Below are 8319 nucleotides of genomic sequence, written 5' to 3'. Positions count from 1 at the left end.
GATTTTAATTTGTAGGTCCTGATTCTTCATTCTTTATTTGGGGGACAGCCACAAAACTCATTTCAGCAATCACCAGTGTTAATGGGACTACTTGCAAGTAATAAAGACTGTAGGATCAGACATAATGATATTAACTAGTTCCACATTATGCAGTTATTAAAAGGCATATTGTACAGATATTTTCGCAGATGAGAGAAGGTGATCATATCATCATCCCGGAAGATGAGAAAGTGATTTGTAGTTTTGCAGTCATATTGCCGTATTGATTTTTTGGAATATGATCACAAAAAAGTTTGAGAAATGTGATCTTAGTCTATAAAACTAATATTCTATCATTTAGAAGATGAGGAGAGATTAGATAAAGTAGATAAAGCTGAGTTCTTTTGGGGACTGGGTATACTACACAGAAGCCCATGTCCTAAGATGTAATTCCTTAGTTGCAATAATGATAGCTTTTCCATATAAGATCATAAAGGAAGTCAGTAATGAGGGACTCACCTACAAAGTAAAAACGCAAGATTCTTAAGCAATTTGGACTTCAAAATTCTTCTCTTAAGTAGAAAGGATTAAGGGAATATGAGACTATAAATATGAAGACGTAATAAACTTGCTTTTTTTTAGAGTACTCTGATAAAGTAATAGCCTTTATTATTAGGGTTAGCCTTTGTGTAGAAAATATTACAGAAATGAGAACCTTGTTTTTCTGCAGGCAAATTGCAAAGGGATCATCAGGTGATGGATGGGGCCAAAGGAACTTTTGACAATGGTGATGGGATATAGACTTCAAGTGACTTCTGGCAGCAATTAATTGCACTGTAATTACTGATGGTTAGAAAAAATAAATCATTCAAGTAAGTATATTCAGAGAATAATATCAGCGTAGCGGCAACTCCGCTACATCTGACCTAATACAGTCACAAACTGGAAGACAGAAAAAATGAAAGAATTAATTGAATTTGCTGAAGTTTGCAAAAAATCACGGAATCACAGAATCACAGAGTTTCAGAGTTGGAAGGGACCTCTAGAGATCATCTAGTCCAACTCCCCTGCTAAAGCAGGATTGCCTAGAGCACATTACTCAGGACTGCATCCAGGCGGGTCTTGAAAACCTCCAGAGAAGGGGACTCCCCAACCTCCCTGGGCAGCCTGTTCCAGTGCTCTGTCACCCTCACTGTAAAGAAGTTTTTCCGTGTATTTGAACGGAACTTCCTATGTTCTAACTTGTGCCCATTACCCCTCATCCTGTCACTGGGAACCATTGAAAAGAGCCTGGCTCCATCCTCCTTCAGCCCACCCTTTAGATACTTGTAATCATTAATAAGGTCTCCCTTCAGCCTTCTCTTCTCCAATCTAAAGAGTCCCAGCTCTCTCAGCCTTTCCTCATAAGGCAGATGCTCCAAGCCCTTAATCATCTTAGTTGCCCTTTGCTGGACTCGCTCCAGCAGTTCCCTGTCCCTCTTGAACTGGGGAGCCCCAAACTGGACACAGTATTCCAGTTGTGGCCTCACCAGTGCAGAGTAGAGGGGGAGAATGACCTCCTTCGGCCTACTGGCCACACTCTTCCCTATGCAGCCCAGGATTCCATTGGCCTTTTTGGCAACAAGGGCACATTGCTTGCTCATGGATAATTTACTGTCTACTAGGACCCCCAGATCCTTCTCCTCAGAACTACTTCCCAGCATGTCCACCCCTAACCTGTACTGGTGCCTAGCATGCTTCCTCCCCAGGTGCAGGACCTTGCACTTGCTTTTGTTGTACCTTTCAGTTTAACAAAAAACCTGCTTGTTGGCAATGTCTGTAGTAACAGCCCAAGAGGACTTGAACACTGTAGGTTGGGAATTTTATGTACTGCTCCAGTAGTCTAAAAACCTTCAGACCATTGCTGAATAGGAAACTTTGCTTCATCCTTAAGCAAAGTGAGATAAGTAGCTCAAACAAGAGTATTTGCAGTTCTTTACTTTTGGTTGCAAACTCTCTAATCTGTAACATGCCTTAATTTCTTCAAAAACTGGGAAGTACCTGGTATATGCCCAAACTGAAATGTGTTACACATTTTGTGATAGTATCTATCTCCTCATAATGTGGGTTACTTGTGGGAGGGTGATTTTCATGTTCTTAGTTTATTACAGTATTTTGGTTGTAAAGAAACACACACCAAAAATCTATTTATCATTTGTTTGCATTTGTGACACTTAATTTGCAACTGTGAACAATGCTATACTTGATTTTTTATACATTTTTAATTGCCTTTTACCACAATATTTTTATATAGGCAAACCTGAAAACACAATTTCTGGTTTTATATGAAATAAGAGCATGTTAAACTTGTTCTCAGCTACTCTGTGATGATCTAAAATGATCTCTTCTGTATAACAAAGAATCCTAGAGCATTTTAAAAGGTGCTCTTCTGCAGCAGTATTTTTCTAATGTCTAGCCACTGGTTATAGAGTTGTTTCCAACTGATTTTGCTTACTCATGGCAATGGAAACTTTCACCATTAACCAGTAGAAGGTCTTTTACTTCAGCATCACTGGTTTACAGCGTTTGTAGAAGAAAGAATTCAGTCCCTTTGGTATCCTCCCTCCTTGGTCTCTTTTTCTTCATCTAAGAAGAAATAGGAGCTACTATATATACCAAACAGTATCTCCATTACCCGTATAGTCCCACAAAGGAGGAAGAATTCCTTTCATGTTGCTGGATAGAACTATTTCGCTGCTTTTTGTAAAATCTACACAAGCAACCTTTCAGCAGCATTTGGAACCATGTATCTCTGATTCATCCTGCTGTTTCCACTCCAGAAAACCAGTCACTAATAAAGCTTGAACTGCAGCAACATGTAATTGGAGTTAAGATTCTGCTGTCAGTGTTAAAACAAGTGGTTTTAGTCTTTGACCAGGAAGAACGTTCATGGTGTGGGATACTCTTTGGTAGTACCACAGTGGCTTTTTTTATTATCCTCCTCCGTTCTTCTGAGAGGAGCTAATCCTGTTGGTATCAGTATAGGCTCTGCAGTATTAGAGAGACACATGGCTATCAGCATCAGTAACTCTGTTACTTGCTTGCTTTTGTATATTTATTTAATCTGACCTTAATATTAGCAGATCTTAAATGATACAATAGAAGGCATAGAAAGTAAGTATATATGGAATATTTAACTAGTTAATCTGCATTATCTCCTCTTTCCACATCTTTGTGATTTCAGTATGAATAGCCTTGCAACAAGGAATGAAAGTTATTTTACTGTACAGACTGGAGTGTCTATAAAGAAGTGTGATCTTTCAATGAAAGAAGCAGGAGTTTTTTTTAATGTACCTTGCACTCTTAATGATCTTCCCTCTGATCCACTGAACCTTCATATTCATTTCCAGCAGAGGGAGTATGTGAAATAAAGATGAATGAATCATACTTGCTGTTGTGGTATTAACATACAGTTACCTGAACACGTGGAAAGATATTTCACAGTTAGTTTTACATTTTGGACACTTTCCACACATAAGAAAACTAGCTTGATAAGACGGATAAAGTTTTCGTGTGACTTGACTTGGACTGACTATGTCAACCCTATTTCATGACAAGGATCAGAATTTTTATTAATAAACTTTGAAAAAACAAAGTTTTCTTATAATTAAAACATTACATATAAGACATGGCCTGACATGATGTTTCAATACAATGGATTTTTTTGACCTGACTCCCTAATATATTGCAATTTGATTTTTCTCAAGGCTCTCCCACATTTGACTTTTATTAAAACCCATGAAGCAGTTTAATTTTTCATTTCAGCAGATACAAAAGTCCAAGCTTAGTTTTAAGTTTCCTAGCTTCTCATCTACATTGTATTTTCAGGGCTTTTATTTCCTGAGGTGGGAGAACAAACACTATTTTTTATCTTGAATGCAGCCTACACCCAAGCAATTATATCAAGTACATAAAGCAGAAAACTTCTTTGTTGTCAGAGCTGCAGTGCAACCTAGCAGGTGAACAATGTGCTTCTCAGATTTGCTTTACACAACAGGATGTCCTTCCTGCACACAGTAGTATTTTATAAAATTACTGTTGCCAGAATAGCATACGCATTTAAAAAAAAAAAATGCTACTCAACAGAAATAAAACCTGTAATTGAATTTTTTTTTTGACCCACAGTGGCTGCTCTAGAAGTAATGTTGAAATGTTTTCCCATTCTAAGACTGAGTGCACCAGTTTTCCGTTTTCATTTCTGCTCCTCTTAACCACTGTCACAAGAAACAAGCAAGCTCCACTGCATTTTTCATTCTAACATTTTTACCTTGGACCATGAGGCAATGCAGTGTGGTATGTCTTCTTTTCTCAGGCAACGCCTGTGTTTTCTGTGCAAAGCTGCCGTCAGACTCACTGACTTTACACCAGAGACTGTCTGTAGAGACAAAGACGCTATGTGATGAAACTAGAACTTGTTAAGTTTGAGAGAACTTTATTGGAATAGATAGATGCCAAAGTGGGAAACTATTCCATTGACGTTATTCTTGTCAATTCTTCCAGCCAGTTCCTCCAGCCTTCATCTCTTGTCCCTTGCATGGAAACTAAGCTTCAAATATGCAATTTGAATATCCAAATGTATGACCATTCACAGCTGCAAGCAGCTTCAGCTGCAGCCTTTCACTCCCATACTGCTGTAAGGGCCCTGACTGATTTTTCAGTTGGGTCTGATCTGCTTTTAGCAAGTGTACCTACTGACTGTAGCTATCTGCTGCAGTTTCCCTGCCAACTCCTACACTCTTTAACCTCTTCGAGGAAAAAAACCAGAGAAACACCTGGTGACGGCCGGTTGGTACCATACACCACTCGGGGTAGGCGAAAGGGAAAGCAAAGCCCAGGCAGAAAGCCCGAGTGGCCAAACAACTCTTTCACAGCTGCGGGTCTGCTCCCTTCTCCCTCAGCCCCGTGTACCTCAGGGACCCGGCCGGAGCCAGCGTCTGTCCCGCCGCCGGCCCGAGGCAGGGGCCTAGCCTGGCCTGCCCCGGCTGCCGCGCCCCGCCCGTCGGCTCCCCGGGCAGTGCTGCCGCCTCACCTCGCCTTTGGCCCCGCGGCTACGGGCGGGTCCTTCGCCGCAGGTGGCTGCCAGGCCCGCCGGGCGGGGAGGAGTGAGGTAGGGCTGCGGGCAGGTGGCTGCAGGTCAGCGGCTCCGGCGCGGCGCACTCGGATGGGCCGGTTGCCGCCTGACTCACTCCCCGTCGCCTCCCGGGCGCTGCCAGCCGCGGGCACCGCTCTCCAGCCGCCTGCGGGCTGACGGTGCCCCGGGCTGCGCCGCGGCCGGCGGCGGAGGGCTGCCGCCTCTCGCTCCTCGCAACGGGACCCAGGTGAGTGAAGGAAGGCAGCACGGAGCCCCGCCGCCGGGCAGCCTGGAAGTTAAGTCTCCGCGGAGCAGTGGGGGAGGCCTCAGCGGCTCCACCGCTCCCCATGTTACCGGGAGGCGAGGAAACCCGCCAGGAAGCGGCGGCAGGTGCCCAAAGATGGACGCTGCCCGGGGGAGGGAAGGAGGCGGGGGGGGGGGGGGGGTAGGCCGTTTGCTGCGGGCTTGGCCGTGGCAGTGCGAGGAGGGGGGCGCCGGCGGGGTCTACCATCCCCTCAGCCCTGCCCGCGGGGCTTCGCCGCTGCCCGCCTCGCCTCAGACCGCCCGTCCGGCGGGTCGGCGCAGGGAGGGCGAGGGCAGCCCCGCAGGCCGGCTCCTTCTCACCCGGCGTCGGGCCCAGGTGGAGCCGCTGCGGCCGCCGCCGTCGAGGGCGGGTGGGGAGGTTGTCCGCCGCGGCGGGACAGCCGTGGGCTGCGCTTCCCGTTGTGTTCTCCGGGGGTCTGTTTTTCTCAGAGTATAGTGATGGGAGACGATTAATCTGAATCCAAATAGGCGTTTAATTTAGGGGCTGAAGTCACGCAGGAGGAAGGCACGGGCGCTGGTTTCCGTGTAGGCAAAGAGGCTCCTTGGCGATGGGCGTTTAGAGGTTTATCAAAGGTGTGAAATGAGACGAAGGTGAAGGGACCTGCGCTCCTCTGGAATCACAGACTGACAGCATGATAGGGGTTGGAAGGGACCTCTGGAGATCATCTAGCCCAAGCCCCCCTGCCAGAGCAGGGTCACCCAGAGCAGGATGGACTGGGACGCATCCAGGCGGGTTTTGAATGTCTCCAGAGAAGGACGAGCTCAGCTTGTGGGGGTGTTTTCTCGCCCCGAAAAGGCTTTGACTTTTCCCCCTCCCACTCCTCAGGCATCCCGCAAAATGCTAACTGGCCTGAAATTATCCTCGAACATGGTCAATTCTTCCCCTCTAATGTGTTTTTGGATGCAAGATTTGAAATGTCACAGGTCAACTTTTCTCGTTATTGTATTAGCTTCTGTTGACAAACTTTACTGCCAATAGTATATTTAGTGTATTGAATTTTGATTGCTGCTGATAGATCTTAGGTTGCTGTGTGGGGATCTCTTCTAAGAGTGCAATGAAATTTATTTTAGTCATGAAGACATCATCATGCCAGTTTTGCCGTACAATTAACTGAAAAAACCCCACATATATTTAATACCAGCATAAGCACTAATTATTTGCGTATTTTCATGCTAGTTAAAAACCTACATTTTTTCTATAGCTAGTTCAATTGTAATTAATTTGCATAAAATCACGTATGTCTTAGGCTTTATATGTGTATAAATACCAAAGCAATATAAATATCAGCTAGAAATTTGCAGTGAACTATATGTTTACATCCTTTGTCTGAAAGTAAATTGTTATTCCAGGTTGACACACACAAGATCTTGCAGAAGTTTTTTCCTCTTCTACTGTTTTTCCATTATAAGTCTAACATACCATAATTAGCTCCCATAAATCTTTCTTCAGCTGGGTGTCATGTTCTCTAGTCAGTGCTGTATATTTTCTTGTATTTGTCATCATTAAGAAGTTCATTTGCTTTATCACTCACTTATCATTAGCTGCCAAAAATAGTAACCATGCATCAAAGCCTGTTTGATACTGATGCAAGGCTGTGTATCATGTTTGCATCAGAGTAATTTCTCATTCCTCATATCACCATGCCAATAAATACTGAGGCACCAGTCCTTTTGCATCCAACATGATATGGATTGTTTTTATGTAAATTTTAAGTGGAAGCGAGCTCTCATCAGCAGTTTCTACAGGGCAAAGATTAGATTACAGAAGGAAAAAATGTAACATTATTACTGGCTCTTGCCTTGTAGCTCTTTAATCATTGAAAGAAGGCAGTTTCATGGTAGGAGTTGGCTTATCATTAAAGGAAAGGGAGCAGGTGCATTTAGCTTCATCCGGTGATGAAGTAGGAACTTTCTGTGGTTGTAGTAATGGGTAATTAATTTGTCTGTGTACAGACGTCAGAGTTGATAGACAGTAGAAGGTCTTGTTTCTTTGCTTTCACAATGACCTTGCGAACTTTACTTGTACTGTGTTTTTAATTAAAAATGTTTTGTTTATCGTGAAGTATGCTTGCAGTTATATATAGTCTGATTCTGAAAGTAACCTGGGCAGTAACCTTGCTGCAGTAGTGTTGCTCCTGATGTGGTGCATGGGAATATGAGTGCCTTCTGCCTGCCACTGAGCTCTCCAGAGAAGAGGGCTTTGCTCGCATGTGACCTGTAGCGGTACTGACATCCTCTGTTATCCTTTCATGCAGGACATTTACAGCTATAGGTTACTTGGCTGGCAGATTCAGTATTTATTGTCACGATGGAAGAGTACAAAGAGGAGGAAAGAAAGAGCTCTATATTAGCAGGGACTGGCACTGAACTGTTACTGAGGAACTGAAAATATGATTAAATTATGGAAATGTCTCAGGCAAATGTTTATTGCAGTGGCAAAGCTACATTTCAGATTCAGAAGGACTAAAGTGAAATCACCGATGTCTAATGACACAGAGACAAGTTCTCCCTGTGTTTGTGTGAAGATGTAATAAATGGCCATTTCCTCACAGAGCATCCGGCCATTCCACTCTTGGTTTCAGATGTGCGTTGCCAGCGCAACCAGTCTCTGACTGGGGCACTATAACCAAAGCATGCAGTGGATAAGGACCCTGCAGAGCACTTGCTGGGCAGAAATAAAAGGTGTTTCCTAAGTCTGTTTTTACTAGTGTCACAGATCTCTTGTCCAGTGCCCTGCACAGCTGGAGTACATTAGTTCTCTTGCCCTCTGAAGTCTTGCTTCTTAACAGCAAGCACTGGCTTTGGCTCATTAAATGTGCACTCCTGGATATATACAACAATTCATTTACCTTTATGTTTTCAGATGCCTAGAAGCGCATTTCTGAGACTCTAGGTGCTGATGAACT

The sequence above is a fragment of the Vanellus vanellus genome (genome assembly GCF_965231255.1).
Source record: "Vanellus vanellus genome assembly, chromosome: 1".
Classification (NCBI taxonomy): domain Eukaryota; kingdom Metazoa; phylum Chordata; class Aves; order Charadriiformes; family Charadriidae; genus Vanellus; species Vanellus vanellus.
This window is presented reverse-complemented; position numbering follows the sequence as displayed.